Genomic DNA, 19,844 nt, shown 5'->3' on the forward strand with positions numbered 1-19,844 from the left:
GTGGTATTATGTGGAAGGCCAAGGTGAAATATGCTTTCTTTTGTAACTGGAATTCGCACAGCTTGTATTAGTCCTTACTTCCTATGAGAATGAGTCCTACTCTCGTGGGCCCTTTCCCAAAAAAACAAAAAAGCCCCACTCTTTCAGTAGATAATTCCATTGTTCCTGAGGAATTGAGTTGCCAGTGCCAGCTGAGACCTCAGAGAGAGAATCTGTTCCTATGTAATTGACTTCAGTGGGCACGGGATCATGTCTAAAGCATGGTGATCTTTTTGATACCTGATACTTCATGTAGTGTGGGGCATCCAAAGGTTAAAAAAGAAAAAGTTCTTTATGAGCTCCAGGGCTAATTGTCATTTCTTGTAGGAAGGGTTGAGCAGTATCCAGAGAGTGCATGAACTCCACAAGAGGTAGTATAATCACCTCAAGGCTGCCTTCAATTTCATGGTTAAATCACATCATTGGTTATGGGGGGAGGGGGCGTAATCATTTTGATATACAAGGTTGATAGCACCACCTATTATTAAGTTTGCCCAACACTTCTCCCTACAAGAGTCTGTATTGAGTTATGTATAATTTTGCCAAACTTTAATTGTTTGGGCTGAAAAATTGCATGAATGAACTTAATTTGGAAAATTTCATTCAAAACAGTGTCACTATTACTGAGAATTAGACTAAGGAAAAGTATATTCTTTTACTCATTTAAAAAAAATTCTCACAATCTTTTCTTTGCAAAGTTCTAGCACCACCTTTTAGGAACTGGGAAGTGGTTAGATCAGGAGTTAGGAATCAAGCCAAGGTTCAGAGTTGGAAGTCGAGCCAAGGATCAAAACCAATAGTCAGGAGTAAGGCATGGGGGCAGGAACCAAAGACAAGGGAGGGATCAGGCACAGAGCAGGACCTAGGCAGGAACTAGGAACGGGACAGGAGTGGAGTAGAAACAGGATTGGATGCAGATCACAGAAGACAGGGAAAGAGCAAAGGCCTGTGCAGCAACAGCAGCAGGGAGCATGCACATTTGCTCAGACAACCCACGCAAGTCACTTCCTGGCTTAAGTTTTGGGTGCGAGCCAGTCAGATGCCCCAGGCATTGGGCATCCTGATAGGACTTTTTGTGAGGCCTGACTTTCCAGATTACTGAGGTGGGGCTGTAACTTGGTGGCAATGCGGGAGTGTAAGAGATCTAGGGCCCCAGAGCCCTGGGTTCTGGAGACACCAAAACCACCTGCACATCCTTATACTCCAGGAGGTTGCCTTTATGTCAGGGATGCGCCATTAGTGTCCAGTAGAAATATGCTGAAATTCTGCCAAGTTATAGGCCTTTGAAAGTCACTGTCTACACATGCTCAACAGAGACTTATATTTTAGCAACTAAATTCCTTGAAAATTCTGTATGCAGTGAGCATGATGTAGACTAGCCTGAGGCTGGTCTGAGAATGACTTTCCCTGCAATCACAGTTCTGGGCTATTGTGATGTGCTGACTCTTGGTCTGGGCATCTGAACTAGGAACAAGAAACCTATCTCTCCTGTGCTCTCATTGATCACCCTTCTACCTGGCCCAAGCAATACGGGGAAGAAATTGCCTGATTCAAATACAGAGAGAGCAAGATCCAGATGGCAGAGAAGGGGAAATAGTAGATAGGAGCAAAAAGCCGTGTGTGTGTGTGTGTGTGTGTGTGTGGAGAGGGAAACTGGTATTGATTGCTAGAATAGAGGGGAAACTGGGACTTATTAGAAAAGGAGAAGACTGGGAAACAGCTGTGGTGACTGGGAGTCAGTACCTGGGGATGGGAACTAAGATTGGATGAAGAGTCCGGGGCAAGACTGGCAGAGAAAGAGATTGAGAATCAGCTACAGAGGTGAGAGGGGAAGGGAGATAGAGTTGACTAGGAGACAGGGTGCCTGGGGAGAATTGAACTGGCTGGGCAAAGAAATTAGGACAAGGAGCCAGGGAACACTGGGACTGGACAAGGAGCCCAGGGTGGGAAATTGTATCTGGGAATGAGGGAGACTGCAAATGTTATCCTCACTCTTCTGCTTATTAGAGTCCAGGTGCGGGAGAGACAGACTGAAACACTGGCAGAGGGGACAGTGGAATTGGTTGGGCAAGGAGACTGGGACTGCCAGAGGGGTGACCCTAGGACTTTCTGGGCAAGAATATTGAGTCTGGAATAAGGGTCTGAGTAGTGGAGACTGGAACTAGCTAGGTGAGGAGAATGGGATTAGGATGTGGAGCCAGGGGTGGGGAGGAAAAGACTGGGACAGGGATAGACTGTAAGGGATGGAACAGAACTGTCCATGCTTGAAGGGAATGGGCAGAAGAGTTAGTGACCTCTAGAATACACTCTGCTCCAGAGTCTGGAATGGAATCCAATATTCCTTACTCTCACCTTCTGTGGCAAACTATGTTTTTATCTGACTCTAGTGATGGTCCTCATTGAGGATGACAGTTCACTATTGCTATACTCTTAGCACAACTGACAGTAGTCTGTGTGTGTTGGATATAAAGGTTCCAGCCTTGTTAACGATTGATGTGTGTTAGTACAATATCACATGATGGAATTTATGGGGTTTTCTTTCAGTTTGTATTTTTAAAAAAACTAGTAAATTACACACAAAGCTACATAAAAAGACCTTTAAGGTTGCAATGTTAAACACTCAGTTGTTACAAGATATCAGAATTAAAGTTAACTGTGTAATCTCTTGTTCCCTATATGCATTATGTATATGCATTATCATATAGTTTTAAACTGTATAATCTCATGTTATTTTCAGTAATGTTATGTGTGATATCACGCCATTCTTCTATCTGTCATAAAAAGTTAATCTATTTCAGTACATATTAGGCTAGTATCTCCATTGACTTCAGTAGGAGATTTGGGTGATTAAGTCTGCCTTATTGTCAGTGTAACATTAAAAAAAAATAAAATAAAAAACCCTCCAAGGTTAATGCTCTGTGAAACCAGCAACACTGAATCTAATGATTATGAAATGATTATTGCAATTTAAAGCATTTTAACAGTTTGTAATATCTACAGTTTAAAACTGCAATGTTGTGCTCTGGCTTGAGGGCTATAACATAGCTGAACAGCTGTTGAGGAATTATTAGCATTATAATCTAATTAGAAAATGTCTGTAACTGTACATTTTCTTTTTTGCTAGAAGATGAAAGATACACACTAAAAGCTACATCCACAAAGGGATTTAGGCAATTAATTACCATTGTAGGCATCTAAATCCATTACTTAGGTGCAACTGAAATCCTCAATGCCCCCACTCAGCTGCCATCTAATTGTGTAGGCATCTAAATTTCTTCATTTAAAGTCCGCTAGGTCCTAAGTTTCTGCCTCTGCGCATACTCACAGCCACCTCCATTTAGAAACCCAGATGCCTATCTTACACCTACATCCCAGTGGGTTCCTTAACCTGTGCATTCCTCCGCCTAGTTTCCTGGATCTAGTAGGCATTCTAAGATCACACAGACCAACTAGAGGGAGGTCATGTCTCCCTTATAACTTTCAGCCCACTGTTTAGGGAACTCACCTAAGATGTGGGAGAGCTGGTTCAATTTTCCATCTTCCTGATGTGGAAAGAGGACTTGAACTTTGGTCTTCCCCATCCCAGGAGAGTGCCCTAACCATGGGAGTGTAAAGTCATTCTCCTTTTCTCTCTGACCACAAGGGAGGCACTGCCATCATTCTCCTTTCCTTCTCTAGCAGTAGCTTTTGCAAGAAACATCTGAGGTGCCTTATTCCACAAAAGGACTCATATGAATTCTGAGTGGAGATATGATGTTGAGCACCTGGGAGGGATGGAGCTTAGTTCCACCCCTCTTCTCAGCATTTCCTATTGGCTAGCTTAAGTGGCCCCTTCTCATTGTGCTGGCTTTTATGGATCTGTTCTTAGGTGTCTAGCTCTCCTGAGACATCAGGACAGTAGATTCCACTGTATAGCAAGGCACCTAAAAGTTAGAAGCTGAAACAGTGAGAGTTGCAATGTCCAAGCCCCTTTGGGGATCAACACTTAAAATGAGATCTTGGACAATGATTATAAGTATTGTAATTCCCAGTTTATAAATACCATGTGTCAAGTGTTCCTTCCCCACTCTGAACTCTGAGGTACAGATGTGGGGACCTGCATGAAAGACCCCCTAAGCTTATTCTTACCAGCTTAGGTTAAAAACTTCTCCAAGGAACAAACTTTGCCTTGTCCTTGAACCCCATGTTGCCACCACCAAGCATGTCCAACAAAGAACAGGGAAAGAGACCACTTGGAGATGTCTTCCCCCAAAATATCCCCCCCCAAGCTCTTCACCCCCTTTCCTGGGGAAGGCTTGATAAAAATCCTCACCAATTTGTACAAGTGAACACAGACCCAAACTCTTGGATCTTAAGAACAATGAAAAATCAATCAGGTTCTTATCAGAAGAATGTTAATTAAAGAAAAGATAAGAGAATCACCTCTGTAAAATCAGGATGGTAAATACCTTACATGGTAATCAGATTCAAAACATAGAGAATCCCTCTAGGCAAAAACTTAAGTTACAGAAAGACACAAAAACAGGAATATACATTCCATTCAGCACAGCGTATTTTATCAGCTATTAAACAAAAGGAAATCTAACACATTTCTAGCTAGATTACTTACTAACTTTACAGAAAGAAAAGGAGTACTTGTGGCACCTTAGAGATTAACCAATTTATTTGAGCATGAGCTTTCGTGAGCTACAGCTCACTTCATCGGATGCATACTGTGGAAACTGCAGAATACATTATATACACAGAGACCATGAAACAATACCTCCTCCCACCCCACTCTCTATTGTTTCATGGTCTCTGTGAAGTGAATATCTTAAAGTGAATATAATAGTAAACAAATATGGTGAATTTGGAAAATTTGTGGAATAGCATGACATTTTACACTAGAAATTATTTTTGAAACTGCAGGCTATTTAGAGTCATAGATATTTCAGTCAGAAAGGACCACGACGATCACCCAGTCCGACCTCCTGCACAACGCAGGCCACAGAATTTCACCCACCACTGCTGCAAAAAACATCACACCTATATCTGTGCTATTGAAGTCCTCAAATCATAGTTTAAAGACTTCAAGGAGCAGAGAATCCTCCAGCAAGTGAATTTCAAGGCTATTTCATTTTTTACCATAAAAATTATAAAGCAAAACTTAAATTTCCTGTCACCTGAAAGTATTGTTTTTATTTTATGGAGTAGATATTATTCTTTAAAGAGAAATTGACAGAGTTAAGCTATTAACTGCTTCTGCCCTTATCCCTGCCCTTGTCTGTTCATCTCAGTTTAGACTGTGTGGTGATCCAAGACATTTCAGCTGTTCTAGAATGTTATTACGATATGTTTTCAGGAAATGTGTTACAGCAATTTCACTGCCTTTTGTAGACAGTGGTTTGTGATAATGAATTCTCTGGAGGATGCAAAAATATTATTCCTGGAGAGAACAGAACAAACCAACCTCTATAAGTCTTTGTTTTGTTTGCTTTACATTCTAATTGGCTTATGACTGGGAGTTTTCCAATTGCTATTCATTAGAATAAATAACTCTACTGCTTTTTTTTTTCTTAGCTGGGTCATCAAAATAATTTTCCAAGGAAGATCAATAGTCAATCCTGCTAACAGAATCTGAATTTAAAACATCTGTTCAAAATATCCCTTTTGCTTCCTCCCCCATGTCCTCAGAGATATGGGAGACTTTGGAACTGCAGGGAAAGAAACCCCTTGTTCCTGTTTTAAGAAGTATATACGGCACCCATCCATGTGGGCATTTAGCCCCCTTGTGGTCTTGAGGAGAGGACTGATTGGTGGGACACAAGGCCACATCAAATCCTATTGGCTCCCATGTACTTAATGGATTAGTTTATAAACTATTCCCTCAGGCCAAGGGACTAGTCTGCATGGAAAGAAGAGCAAGGAGGCAGCAGGGGAGTCAGCTGCAGTTATGCACAGACACAGTCTACCCTGTGTATGATTAGGGGTCCCCAGAAGCCTCAGGCTTATCACTCATGTCCCAGGAAGGACTGTCTGGAAATCAATACTGGGGTGCACCAGAGATTGTCAAGGTATCAATGGAAAGTACATTGGATAGGAATCTTCTCTGCAATACTTCTTAAATGCCCCAGTTTCCCCTCTTTGAGTTAGGGTCTTAGCTGCAAAACTCTTCCCCACCCCCTTGATCCTCAGATGAGGGAGGGTGGTGGAGTCTGAGAAACAGTGCTGAGACCAGGTTAATTGGGTGGGGAAGTGATGGCAGCCCTCCATCAGGTGGAATGGATTATAAAGGAAGGGTGACCTGCACTGGATGAATTATGGCTGGATAGTTTCCAGAAGTTTTATGCAGCCACTAGGCCCCTGTTCCTAATGTTCTTTTTTTCTTCCAGCAGGTTACAGAATAAATCACAATACTGGAAAATGAGCACTATCACTGGGCATGATGATGCCTAGAGCTTTATTTTATCATTTAAAAAAATAAAATGTATATTAAACTCCATACTGAAAGAATATTTTCAAAAATGGGAGTCTTTATCCATCTAAAATCTTTTTCTAAGTCCCTATTTCAAACCCATTTTAGCAAAGCATTGTGCATGTATGACAGATAAGGCAATTTCCTCCAATATCCTTTAAAAATCTTATTGAGTTAAGTTTAAGGATCTGTAGAAACCATTGTACTAAATGCAAAGGTTATGTATTTTTCTGGGCCAGGACTGTATGTATCCTCTCCATAGATGTGAACCCAGGGAAGATTAATGAGCTTCAAAGGGCTGTATTGAACAATGTGACAGATGAGAATGAACTTTGTGACAAACAGGTTCAAGTGGTTTGCTGGGGGAGGTGAATGCAAATTTCCCATCTCTGGTCTTGAGACATCTAGATAGATTTATGTGCAGTGCTGGAAGGAGCCAGCGGTCAGAGTACTTGTTGGTACCAATGGCATAATAAAGGTAGGAGAAAGGTCCTGGTGGCCAAATTTAGATTAAATTTAGATTTAGGTAAGATATTAAAGTCCAGGACCTCCATGGTAGCATTCTCTGAAATGCTTCCAGTTCCATGTGCAGGGCCAGTTAGACACGCAGTACTTCTGGGTCTCAATGTGTGGATGAGATGATAGAGTTGAGAGGAAGGAAGGATTAGTGTTTATTAGTAACTGGGGAACCTTTTGGAAAGGGAGAAGCCTATACAGGAAGGATGAGCTCCACCTAAACCAAAATGGAACCAGATTGCTGGCAAGTAAAATGAAAGAGATCACAGAGAAGTCTTTAAACTCTAGGCTGGGGGGAAACCAACAGGTGAAGAGGAGCATACAGTTTGGATAGAGGCACCATTTAGGGGAAGATTTATAAAAGGGCATACTCTATATCCTAGTAAAGATTAGAGGACAGAAGCTGAAAAAGTACAGGTATAGAAAACAAACAGTCAAAGGAAAAAGAGTCCCATTTGAGTATATCACATGAAGGGAGATATAAAATTTGTCATTATTTAGTTAAGTACTTATATGCAAATGCTAGAAATATAAATACTAAGCCAGGTGAACTTGAGTACCTGGTATTAAATGAGGATATTGGTCTAATAGGCACCACAGAAACTTGGTGGAATGATGATAATCAATGAGACATAGTATAAAACATATAGGGATGACAGAGTTGCTTGTGCTGGAGGGAAAGCAGCACTATATGTGAAAGAAAACAGAGTTAAATATAGTAGAAATCTTAAATGAATCAAACTGAACCATACAGTCTTTATGGGCAGAAATTTCATGCTTGAATAATAGAGTATAGCAGTAGGAGTATACTCATGACCACTTGACTAGGCCATTGTGGAAAAGTTAAATGAATTCTTTACATTGGTCTGCACAACAAAGGATGTGAGTGAGATTCTCAACCTAAGCTATTACTTTTAGGTAACAAAACTGGGGAACTGTCCCAGATTGAGGTGTCAATCAATGAAGTTGGGGAACAAATCAACAAATTAAACAGTAATAAGTCATCAGTACCAGATGTAATTCACCCAAGAGTTCTGAAGGAACTCAAATATGATATCACAGAACTACTAACTGGTATGGAATCTAATGCTTAACACTATGTGATGGCTGGAGGACAACTTATGTAACTCCAATTTTTAAAAAAAGGCTAGAGCTGACCCTGGCAATTACAGGCTAGCAAGCTTAACCTAAGTGCCAGGAAAATTATTTGAAACTATAGTGAAAAACAGAATTATCAGACACAGATGAACACAATATGTTAGGGAAGAGTCAAAATGGCTTTTGAAAAGGAAAATCATGCCTCAATCTGTTAGAATTCTTTGAGGTAGCCAACAAGCATGTGAACAAGGGTGATCTAGTTGATATGGTGTACTTGGACTTTCAGAAAAAATTTGATGAGATCCCGCACCAAAGGCTCTTAAGAAAAGTAAGCTGTCGTGGGATAAGAGGGAAGGCCCCCTCATGGATCAGTAACTGATAAAAGATAGGAAACAAAGGGTTGGAATAAATGGTCAGTTTTGAGAATGGAGAGAAGTAAATAGTGGTGTCCCACAGGCAAGGCTGTCTCTAGAGGAGCGTGGGGCCCGGGGCAGAAGTGACGAATCTATCACTTCCGGGACCAACCACGCCAGCCAATTGCACCTAATGAAAGTACCTAATGATTGTAGCGAAAATGCACCATGAAATAAAGAAATTAGAGCTTATGATTTTTTTTAAAGTAAATCAGAATGTCCCCCAATTGCACATTCATATTCGTGCTTGACTGGCAGTGACTTTTTATAATTCATAAGTTCCCTTATCTAAAACTAGATCTAGTTTTTACTTCTACAGAGGTAACTACCATAAATATATAAATTCAGATTGGCAATTTTACCCTTCTAGTTTTTCTACCCTTGGTTTTTCTTTCTTCTCTACCTCAATGAGAATGCCAAAAATAAAATAAAAATCAACAATATAATGGATATTTTTCAAGTGACAAACACCTGCAAATAACCTAGCCCAGGTACAAAAAAGGTTGGTAGTTGTCATAAATATAAAGGGAAGGGTAACCACCTTTCTGTATACAGTGCTATAAAATCCCTCCTGGCCAGAGGCAAAACTGTTTCACCTGTAAAGGGTTAAGAAGCTAAGGTAACCTCGCTGGCACATGACCCAAAATGACCAATGAGGGGACAAGATACTTTCAAATCTGGAGCGGGGGGACGACAAAGTGAAAGTGCACAGATTGTGAAATTCAATAGCATCTTTAAGAAATTACTATTCTCTTGGCTAGCATGCAAGTGTTTAAAATGAAAAATGAAACTTTCAAATCATAAACAAATTTCTAACTGGTATTTTTATATATTTTGCGAGTAGGGGGAGAGTGTAAAAAGGAAAGAGGGTCGTCGTTGCTAGACTGTGAACTCATGACTGTTTCATTCCAGAGTGACTCTAAACATGCCACAAATAATGAGATTTAAAATGGAAAATTAAATTTCTGAATTGTAATACTGTGAATATGATACTAAACCACAGCATGTTCCTTTACAGTACATCACTTACTGCCTTATGAACCAGAGAGTGAGAATTCATGCAAGTCCATTGGACTATCCATCTCCATTTTCCAAAAGTGCAATCCACCACTGATTTGGAGAGAACTAATGACCACCCTGTACGTTAAATGTATCATCATGGTTTAATAAAAAATCCTTATCACCCTCACAATTGCTTTCTTCATCCTGTAATTAACCTTTAAGTGATAAGTCAAATATAGAACATTTATATATGAAGATTATGCCAACACCCAGTCTGCATCGGATGACTTCACCGTAATATCAACACAAGACATTGCACTGGAACCAGGGCTTGAGAGGCAGCCTGTCAGACCCAGCCGACCACCTGTCTGGACTAGAGACTATTTTATGTAGTATCTACCGTGTTTTCAGTGTAATATTTCTGCCAACAGTATAGTGTCTTGTTTCATATTTGTTCCTGTGGTTAGAACAACAAAACAACAATGTTTATTTTAATTGGGAGAGTTTCTTAAGAGAGGAGGGAATTTGGTGTTTAAATGCTGCTTGTAATTATTAGAGCTGGTAGCACTGGCTGTTGGGAGTCTGAAAGGACAGGAAACGGGGGGGGGGGGGGGGGAGTTGAGGAGGCGGAGTGAGAGCTACCAAGGGTGCAGCAGCAGCTTGGTAAAGAGGTTTCCACTTTAAAAATAAAGTGCTGTTTAAGTTTGTTAGTAGCTTGCCTGGTTGCTACAACATCTACTTATTACTCTGCCTTTTTCCCCTCTCAGCTTTGATTGCTGTAGCCTTAAATTTAAGACATTTCTAACAATTTTGGGCAGAACTCTGTCGTACTGAGAGGCAATCCTGAGACACTCCTTTCAGTTTTGCAGGGTTTATACTAAAAGGATTCCTAAATAAGAGGCCAGAAGGTGCCCAGACTGCCCAAATCAAATGCAATACTATGTCAAGAAAGACTTATGCTTCTTCTGCCAAAGAAAGACCAGGATTTGTGATGGGGCTCGCTATTTCTCTTTTAGTACTTAAGGCCTTGCCCAATGTGCTGGATTAGGAGCTAAGCAAGAACCTAAAATATAAGCCTATTTTGGATGAAGGGCACTCTGACAGGATGATCCATTCATTGGTAGGGTGTTCTCCTCCTGGTCACTCTGGGTAATAGCTTGTCAGGTTGACATCCCTTCCCATGGTTGCCTGCCATCCTCCACCTCACTGTCTGGGTTTGTGGACACTCTTACCCCACAAGCTGCTGCTGCCACCTCTTTGTAATTTGGCCCTCCAGCCAGGTCACCAAATGGTTTCTCCTGGGGTTTCAAAATCTTTCCTCATCAGCAGTCCTAGGCAGTCTTCCCATTCACTGCCTCGTAGTGCCATTCCCTCAATGCCTGGCAGGGGAACCAGTCCCATCCTTTACTCCGAGTTCCAGCTCAGGGACCTGCTAACCAGAAATCAAGATCTGTTCCCTTCTGACCTTATTGCCTTTCCCTGAGCTCTGGCCTACTTTCCTGGATCTCCCTGGGTTTGCCAGCCCTAATGCACTTCTCTTCTCCCAGGGAGTGACTACAGACTTTCCAATCAGCCCCCCTTTCTGCTGCCAATTTCCTGCCTTTATAGCCCCAACCCAGCTTGTTACTCTTCAGCTGGGCTCCCTCACTCAGTCAGGGGATTACCTGGCCACTTGATTGCTCTTAGCTGTGGCCTGTTAGGTTAATTAGTTCCCTTCTTAGTCTTCATTAACCTTTTCAGAGGAAGTGTGGAGTGATCACCCCATCACAGGCACACTTAGGGAATAAGGTGGCTTCAGATGAGTGATCCTCACTGGTAGCCTCAAGGAATATACATTTGTTTGAGTTTTTGGCAATCAGATCAGCTATAAAAGCATCCAAGCAGAACTGAAGCAGAGATATATTCCCATAGTGATAAAAGCTGCATAATGAGACAATTGCTGATGTTGGAAGTGGGACAAGAAATCCAAACTCTCTTGCCAGTCCTTTGTTGCTCCGCTCTTTGAACCTGTTGGATTGGTGGACTTTAATTTCATATTGTGAATCTGAAATGAGAAATGGTTTAGGCATGAAATCTAACATTTTTTATGGCTAACTCTCTACCCTTAACCTAGGCATCCCAAGGAACTGTGTTTGAATTTACCATTCCCCCTTGTCTTTCACCAAAAGTGCTAAAATGCAGGGAGACAGAGAGGGGCAACAGATGGAAAACATCCGAAATCTGACTAGGTAAGCTAGTAACAGAACTATGCAAAAGTATTCCCTACATAAACTAAAAGAACGTGCTTTGGCTTAAATTTTTGAAAATGTAAAAATGTAAATCAAAATGCTTCCTTTTGTGTGAGAAACTCAAGGCCCTGAGCTGATCAAACTAATCAAAATAAATGCTCCAACTAGGGCTAGGTCACAGCAGCTATGTCCCCTGACACAGCAACTTGAATGAAAACACAGCACAGTGAACCAAGGGCCTTCAATTGAATAGTTTCTGTCCATATTAAGCCTCTTTCTCTGACGAGATATTTGGGTATGTTTCTGCAGGGAGCGTTGAAGTTCTCAAGAGGCATTTTTATGCCTTATCTATTTATTGCATCATGCTTTTGAAATTCTTCTGACATTTCTTTTTCATAGTAGAGCAATTTAATATGGAAGGCATTATTTCGTTTAAATGTGTCAATCAAATGTTCAGTGAATTAATTGAAGTGAAAGACACCAGCTCCATTTCAAACTGTTTTCTGAAAACAATGTGCCCAAACTTAAGGTTTGCATATAACAATGCACATCCCCTGACATTATTTGTGAAACAAAAGGTAAGGAAATAGAATTTTAACTAGAACTCACTTGCGACAAATTAACAAGAATCATGCTGAGCAGCAATGACTTGTGATAGCTGGCATAGAATGATTATAATTCATACCATTTTCCATATTTTTAAAACAAAGCTGGGTGAAAAATAATCGAGGCTACAGAAGAACACCCTATGTGGATGCAAGACACATTCCCTCTTTGCGCAAAAGAAACATTCTAAGTAACTGAACTGGTAATAGTTTGTTTACATATATGCATTCCTATAACTGTTACAGAAAAGCTATAATGTGAACTCCTTGCTCACACTGGTAAGCAGTTACAATAGTAGCCCCATTGACTTCCAGCATGCCTTCTTTGAAAAAAAAGTGCTTGTTACAGGTTCTGAAAAAGTTATAGATTGCTAAAGGGAAAGGCAGATCAGGGTGTAGTCAGATTAGGTGTTAGAATAGGAGTCCTTAATGGAGTCAAGACTGGGATCTGGAGTCCTCGGTTCTCACTAGTCCTATATTACAGTAATTCTAAGTTCCATCACTGTAAACTCTGATTTACTATATTCTTTCTAAGCACCCAGATAGCTTTCTGGAATGGCAAACTATGAAACCAAACCAGAACTCTGTAGTCTGCCAGTCCAGAAAGCTATCTGGGTGCCTAGTTAAATTATTTTCCCATGGTCACACACAAGAGTGATAGCTGAGCTGGACATGGAATCCAGGTCTCCAGAGTCTAAGTCCAGTAACGTCTCATTCAATCAGAAACAATATCCCTGAATTAGGTTACCAAACATCATGAATAATGAACAACAATATGTTGAAGACATAGCCAAAGTAAGTATGCTGTGAACAACTGACATATCTTCTCAGAAAATATCCAAACAATTTTGAATAAAAAACGCACTAATAAACATGAGACTCTGGAGACCTGGGTTCCATGCCCGGCTCAGCCATCACTCTTGTGTGTGATCATGGGAAAGTAATTTAACTAATTTGTGCTCTGTTTTCCTTCTCACCCCATATCTATATAGATTATAATCTCTTCAGGGCAGGGACTGTTTCTTACCATATGCTTTTATGGACCCTGATCTTCAATGAGATTTTCCGGTCTGACTACAATACCAATAAATAAGGGTACGTCTACACTATGAAATTAGGTTGAATTTATAGAAGTCGTTTTTTTAGAAATCGGTTTTATATATTCAAGTGTGAGTGTCCCCACAGAAAATGCTCTAAGTGCATTAAGTGAATTAACTCGGTGGAGCGCTTCCATAGTACCGAGGCTAGAGTCGACTTCCGGAGTGTTGCACTCTGGATAGCTATCCCACAGTTCCCGCAGTCTCCATTGCCCATTGGAATTCTGGGTTGAGATCCCAATGCCTGATGGGGCTAAAACATTGCCGTGGGTGGTTCTGGGTACATATCATCAGGCCCCCGTTCCCCCCCTCCCTCCATGAAAGCAAGGGCAGACAGTCGTTTCGTGCCTTTTTTCCTGAGTTACCTGTGCAGACACCATACCACGGCAAGCATGGAGCCCACTCAGCTAACCATCACCGTATGTCTCCTGGGTGCTGGCAGACGTGGTACTGCATTGCTACACAGTAGCAGCAACCCATTGCCTTGTGGCAGCAGATGGTGCAACAGGACTGGTAGCCGTCATCGTCATGTCCGAGGTGCTCCTGGCCGCGTTGGCTGGGAGAGCCTGGACAGACATGGGCGCGGGGACTAAATTTGGAGTGACTTGATCAAGTCATTCTCTTTAGTCCTGCAGTCAGTCCTATTGAACCATCTTATGGTGAGCAGGCAGGCGATACGGATTGCTAGCAGTCCTATTGCATCATCTTCTGCCGGGCAGCCATGAGATGTGGATGACTTGCAGTCCTTCTGCACTGTCTGCTGCCAGCCAAAGATGTAAAAGATAGATGGAGTGTATCAAAATAAGAAATAGACCAGATTTGTTTTGTACTCATTTGCTTCCCCCCCTCCCGCCTCTAAGGGACGCATTCCTCTAGATCACACTGCAGTCACTCACAGAGAAGGTGCAGCGAGGTAAATCTAGCCGCATATCAATCACAGGCCAGACTAACCTCCTTGTTCCAATAAGAACAATAACTTAGGTGCACCATTTCTTATTGGAACTCTCCGTGAAGTCCTGCCTGAAATACTCCTTGATGTAAAGCCACACTCTTTGTTGATTTTAGCTTCCTGAAGCCAACCCTGTAAGCCATGTCGTCAGTCACCCCTCCCTCCGTCAGAGCAACGGCAGACAATCGTTCCGCGCCTTTTTTCTGGGTGGACGCCATACCAAGGCAAGCATGGAGACCGCTCAGCTCACTTTGGCAATTAAGAGCACATTAAACACCACACACATTATCCAGCAGTATATGCAGCACCAGAACCTGGCAGAGCGATACCGGGCGAGTAGGCGACGTCAGCGCAGTTGCATGAGTGATCAGGACATGGACACAGATTTCTCTGAAAGCATGGGCCCTGCCAATGCATGCATCATGGTGCTAATGGGGCAGGTTCATGCTGTGGAACGCCGATTCTGGGATCAGGAAATAAGCACAGACTGATGGGACCACATAGTGTTGCAGGTCTGGGACGATTCCCAGTGGCTGCGAAACTTTCACATGCGTAAGGGTACTTTCATGGAACTTTGTGACTTGCTTTCCCCTGCCCTGAAGTGCATGAATACCAAGATGAGAGCAGCCCTCACAGTTCAGAAGCGAGTGGCGATATCCCTGTAGAAGCTTGCAACACCAGACAGCTACCGGTCAGCTCGGAATCAATTTGGAGGGGGCAAATCTACTGTGGGGGCTGCTGTGATGCAAGTAGCCCATGCAATCAAAGATCTGCTGATATCAAGGGTAGTGACCCTGGGAAATGTGCAGGTCATAGTGGATGGCTTTGCTGCAATGAGATTCCCTGACTGTGGTGGGGCAATAGACGGAACCCATATCCCTATCTTGGCACCGGAGCACCAAGCCGCCGAGTACATAACCGCAAGGGGTACTTTTCATTAGTGCTGCAAGCTCTGGTGGATCACAAGGGACGTTTCACCAACATCAGCGTGGGATGGCTGGGAAAGGTACATGACGCTCGCATCTTCAGGAACTCTGGTCTGTTTCAAAAGCTGCAGGAAGGGACTTTATTCCCAGACCAGAAAATAACTGTTGGGGATGTTGAAATGTCTACAGTTATCCTTGGGGACCCAGCCTACCCCTTAATGCCATGGCTCATGAAGCCGTACACAGGCAGCCTGGACAGTAGTCAGGAGCTGTTCAACTACAGGCTGAGCAAGTGCAGATTGGTGGTAAAATGTGCATTTGGACGTTTAAAGGCACGCTTGCGCAGTTTACTGACTCGCTTAGACCTCAGCGAAACCAATATTCCCACTGTTATTACTGCTTGCAGTGTGCTCCACAATATCTGTGAGAGTAAGGGGGAGATGTTTATGGTGGGGTGCGAGGTTGAGGCAAATCGCCTGGCTGCTGGTTACATGCAGCCAGACACCAGGGCGGTTAGAAGAGCACAGGAGGGTGCAGTACGCATCAGAGAAGCTTTGAAAACCAGTTTCATGACTGGCCAGGCTACGGTGTGAAAGTTCTCTTTGTTTCTCCTTGATGAAACCCCCCGTCCCTTGGTTCACTCTACTTCCCTGTAAGCTAACCACCCTCCCCGTCTCCCTTTGATCACCGCTTGCAGAGGCAATAAAGTCATTGTTGCTTCACATTCATGCATTCTTTATTCATTCATCACACAAATAGGGGGATGACTACCAAGGTAGCCCAGGAGGGGTGGTGTAGGAGGGAAGGAAAATGCCACACAGTATTTTAAGCACAGCACTTTAAAAGTTTACAACTTTAAAATTTATTGAATGCCAGCCTTCTTTTTTTGGGGGGGCACTCCACTGTGGTGGAGTGGCTGGTTGGCCAGTGGCCCTCCCACCGCGCTCTTGGGCCTCTGGGTGTGGAGGCTATGGAACTTGGGGAGGAGGGTGGTTGGTTACACAGGGGCTGTAGTGGCAGTCTGTGCTCCAGCTGCCTTTGCTGCAGCTCAGCCATACACTGGAGCATACTGGTTTGGTCCTGCAGTAGCCTCAGCATTGAATCCTGCCTCCTCTCATCACGCTGCCGCCACATTTGAGCTTCAGCCCTGTCTTCAGCCCGCCACTTACTCTCTTCAGCCCGCCACCTCTCCTCCCGGTCATTTTGTGCTTTCCTGCACTCTGACATTATTTGCCTCCACGCATTCGTCTGTGCTCTGTCAGTGTGGGAGGACAGCATGAGCTCAGAGAACATTTCATCATGAGTGCGTTTTTTTTTTCTTTCTAATCTTCACTAGCCTCTGGGAAGGAGAAGATCCTGTGATCATTGAAACACAGGCAGCTGGTGGAGAAAAAAAAAACAGGACAGCAGTATTTAAAAAGACACATTTTATAAAATAGTGGCTACACTCTTTCAGGGTAAACCTTGCTGTTAACATTACATACATAGCACATGTGCTTTTGTTACAAGGTCGCATTTTGCCTCCTCCCACCGCGTGACTACCCCCTCAACCTTCCCCCCTCCCTGTGGCTAACAGCGGGGAACATTTCAGTTCAGCCGCAGGCAAACAGCCCAGCAGGAACAGGCTCCTCTGAGTGTTCCCTGAAGAAAAGCACCCTATTTCAACCAGGTGACCATGAATGATATCTCATTCTCCTGAGGATAACACAGAGAGATAAAGAACGGATGTTGTTTGAACGCCAGCAAACATACACTGCAATGCTTTGTTGTACAATGATTCCCGAGTACGTGTTACTGGCCTGGAGTGGTAAAGTGTCCTACCATGAAGGACGCAATAAGGCTGCCCTCCCCAGAAACCTTTTGCAAAGGCTTTGGGAGTACATCCAGGAGAGCCACGAATGCCAGGGCAAATTAATCCTTTCACATGCTTGCTTTTAAAGCATGTATAGTATTTTAAAAGGTACACTCACCAGAGGTCCCTTCTCCACCTGCCGGGTCCAGGAGGCAGCCTTAGGTGGGTTCGGGGGATACTGGCTCCAGGTCCAGGGTGAGAAACAGTTCCTAGCTGTCGGGAAAACCAGTTTCTCCGCTTGCTTGCTGTGAGCTGTCTACAATCTCATCATCATCATCATCATCTTCTTCATCCCGAAAAACTGCTTCCGTGTTGCCTCCATCTCCATTGAAGGAGTCAAACAACACGGCTGGGGTAGTGGTGGCTGAACCCCCTAAAATGGCATGCAGCTCATCATAGAAGTGGCATGTTTGGGGCTCTGACCCAGAGCTGCTGTTTGCCCCTCTAGTTTTCTGATAGGCTTGCCTCAGCTCCTTAAGTTTCACGCGGCACTGCTTTGGATCCCTGTTATGGCCTCTGTCCTTCATGCCCTGGGAGATTTTGACAAAGGTTTTGGCATTTTGAAAACTGGAACGGAGTTCTGATAGCATGGATTCCTCTCCCCATACAGCAATCAGATCCCGTACCTCCCATTCAGTCCATGCTGGAGCTCTTTTGTGATTCTGGGACTCAATCATGGTCACCTCTGCTGATGAGCTCTGCATGGTCACCTGCAGCTTGCCACGCTGGCCAAACAGGAAATGAGATTCAAAAGTTCGCAGTTCTTTTCCTGTCTACCTGGCCAGTGCATCTGAGTTGAGAGTGCTGTCCAGAGCGGTCACAATGGAGCACTCAGGGATAGCTCCTGGAGGCCAGTACCATCAAATTATGTCCACAGTACCCCAAATTTGACCCGGCAAGGCCGATTTAAGCGCTAATCCACTTGTCAGGGGTGGAGTACAGAAATCGATTTCAAGAGCCCTTTAAGTCAAAATAAAGGGCTTCATCGTGTGGACGGGTGCAGGTTTACATCGATTTAACGCTGCTAAATTCGACCTAAAGTCCTAGTGTAGACCAGGGCTAAGCAAGCAACTTTCTAATTACTTAAAACATTGTCAGCAAATAATTGATTACAGTATTTGCTCAGCCTACTCTTTAAACCTTCCTTGGAAATACTTATTAAAGTCACCATTTCCAAATCTGGGTGACTAATATCAGGCACCCAGAGACAAAATTTTCAAAAACAGCTAGTGATTCGTTGGTTGCCTAACTTGAGACACCTTAAATCAGCCTGATTTTTTTTCAGAAGGGGCTGAACACTTACCCTCTTAAAATTAGTCCCCTTCACTGTGTTTCAAGTTGGACACAGCAAAATTAAGGCATGCAAAATCACTAAGTACTTCTGAAAATATGGGCCCTAAATCCATATTTGGCCAATTATAAAAATGGGCTGATTTTCAGAGGTACTGGGCACCTGCAATTCCCTTTGAAGTTACTTTTAATGAAAAATTTGCCTATCTTTTCCTAGCAGAGTCCACTGAAGAATTGATCAGACAATAGTAAAATCTTTATGGAAACATATAGGTGATTTGAGGAAAGCTTATACTTTGTTATTAAGTTCTTTGTATTTTTAAAAAAATCTTGTTTGACTGAGGATTGTGTGTAATATCTGTGTGCTTGGGTTTACACGGTCTCTGCACATTTGTGCTTAATTAAATGCTGGGAAATTGCCTTATCTTCCTTCTCCTCATTTATTTGTTTTTGGTTGTGCGGGGAGGTGTATACTTAAAAAAAAGTATACAATAAATAAAACATAACTTCTAAGATTTAACAAAATACTCCCAATTTTGGCTTGATTTATAGTCACTTTTAAAACTGCAAGACAATAACAGGCAAGCTTTCCTGTGGATTTCCCTTCCATGTTATTTCGATTCTGTCATTAACACTGGAACATTGAAATGCATAAAGTCAGATATTGTTCTGTGTTCTTAAAACTCTGAAAAGAAAAAAAAAACCAATATATATATACATACTCACAGAATGGAAAATTATGTTTTATCTTATTACCATAAAAATCCCTGAAGAATGAAGAAGTGCACAATATGACCCATCATCATTATGATCATGGGTATGGGAATAGTCTTAACTCTCTTATTCCCAAACCAACAAATAAAAACATCAATACAATCAGAGAATCTGCAAATGAGCAAAGATGAGTAGACTCAACCCAGGAAAAATGCATTAATGTTCATAAAAGATTTTAAAAAAAAAACACTCCACATTATAATTCAGAACTACCTTTTGAATGGAAGTAATCAGCCAATTGCAATTTCCTAATTGGACCACAGTTGGCCTTAAACATGCATGTCAAAAGGAAAAATCAGCTTCAAATGAGCTATTCTCTAATAAATTTCAAGTTGTAATTTGGTGCATTTCATTAACTAAGCAATGGGGCTCAAATTCCCCTTTCACTGTCCAAGATTCTTACAGTTTGCATAATTATTTTTGTGCAGTATTTTTAAGCAACGAGTGGTGTCATTGCCATTTCCAGAAAAAAAGAGTTCTGTTCTCATTTGTGATGAACTACAAATGTACCTGCCCTCAACAACGTTGTATCTCATAACTGATTAACTTATCTTAGTCCCAAATATCCTACTGCCAATGTGCATTCAACTAAACCTAGAGA

Source organism: Lepidochelys kempii, chromosome 1 (genome assembly GCF_965140265.1).
Source record: "Lepidochelys kempii isolate rLepKem1 chromosome 1, rLepKem1.hap2, whole genome shotgun sequence".
Taxonomy (NCBI): domain Eukaryota; kingdom Metazoa; phylum Chordata; order Testudines; family Cheloniidae; genus Lepidochelys; species Lepidochelys kempii.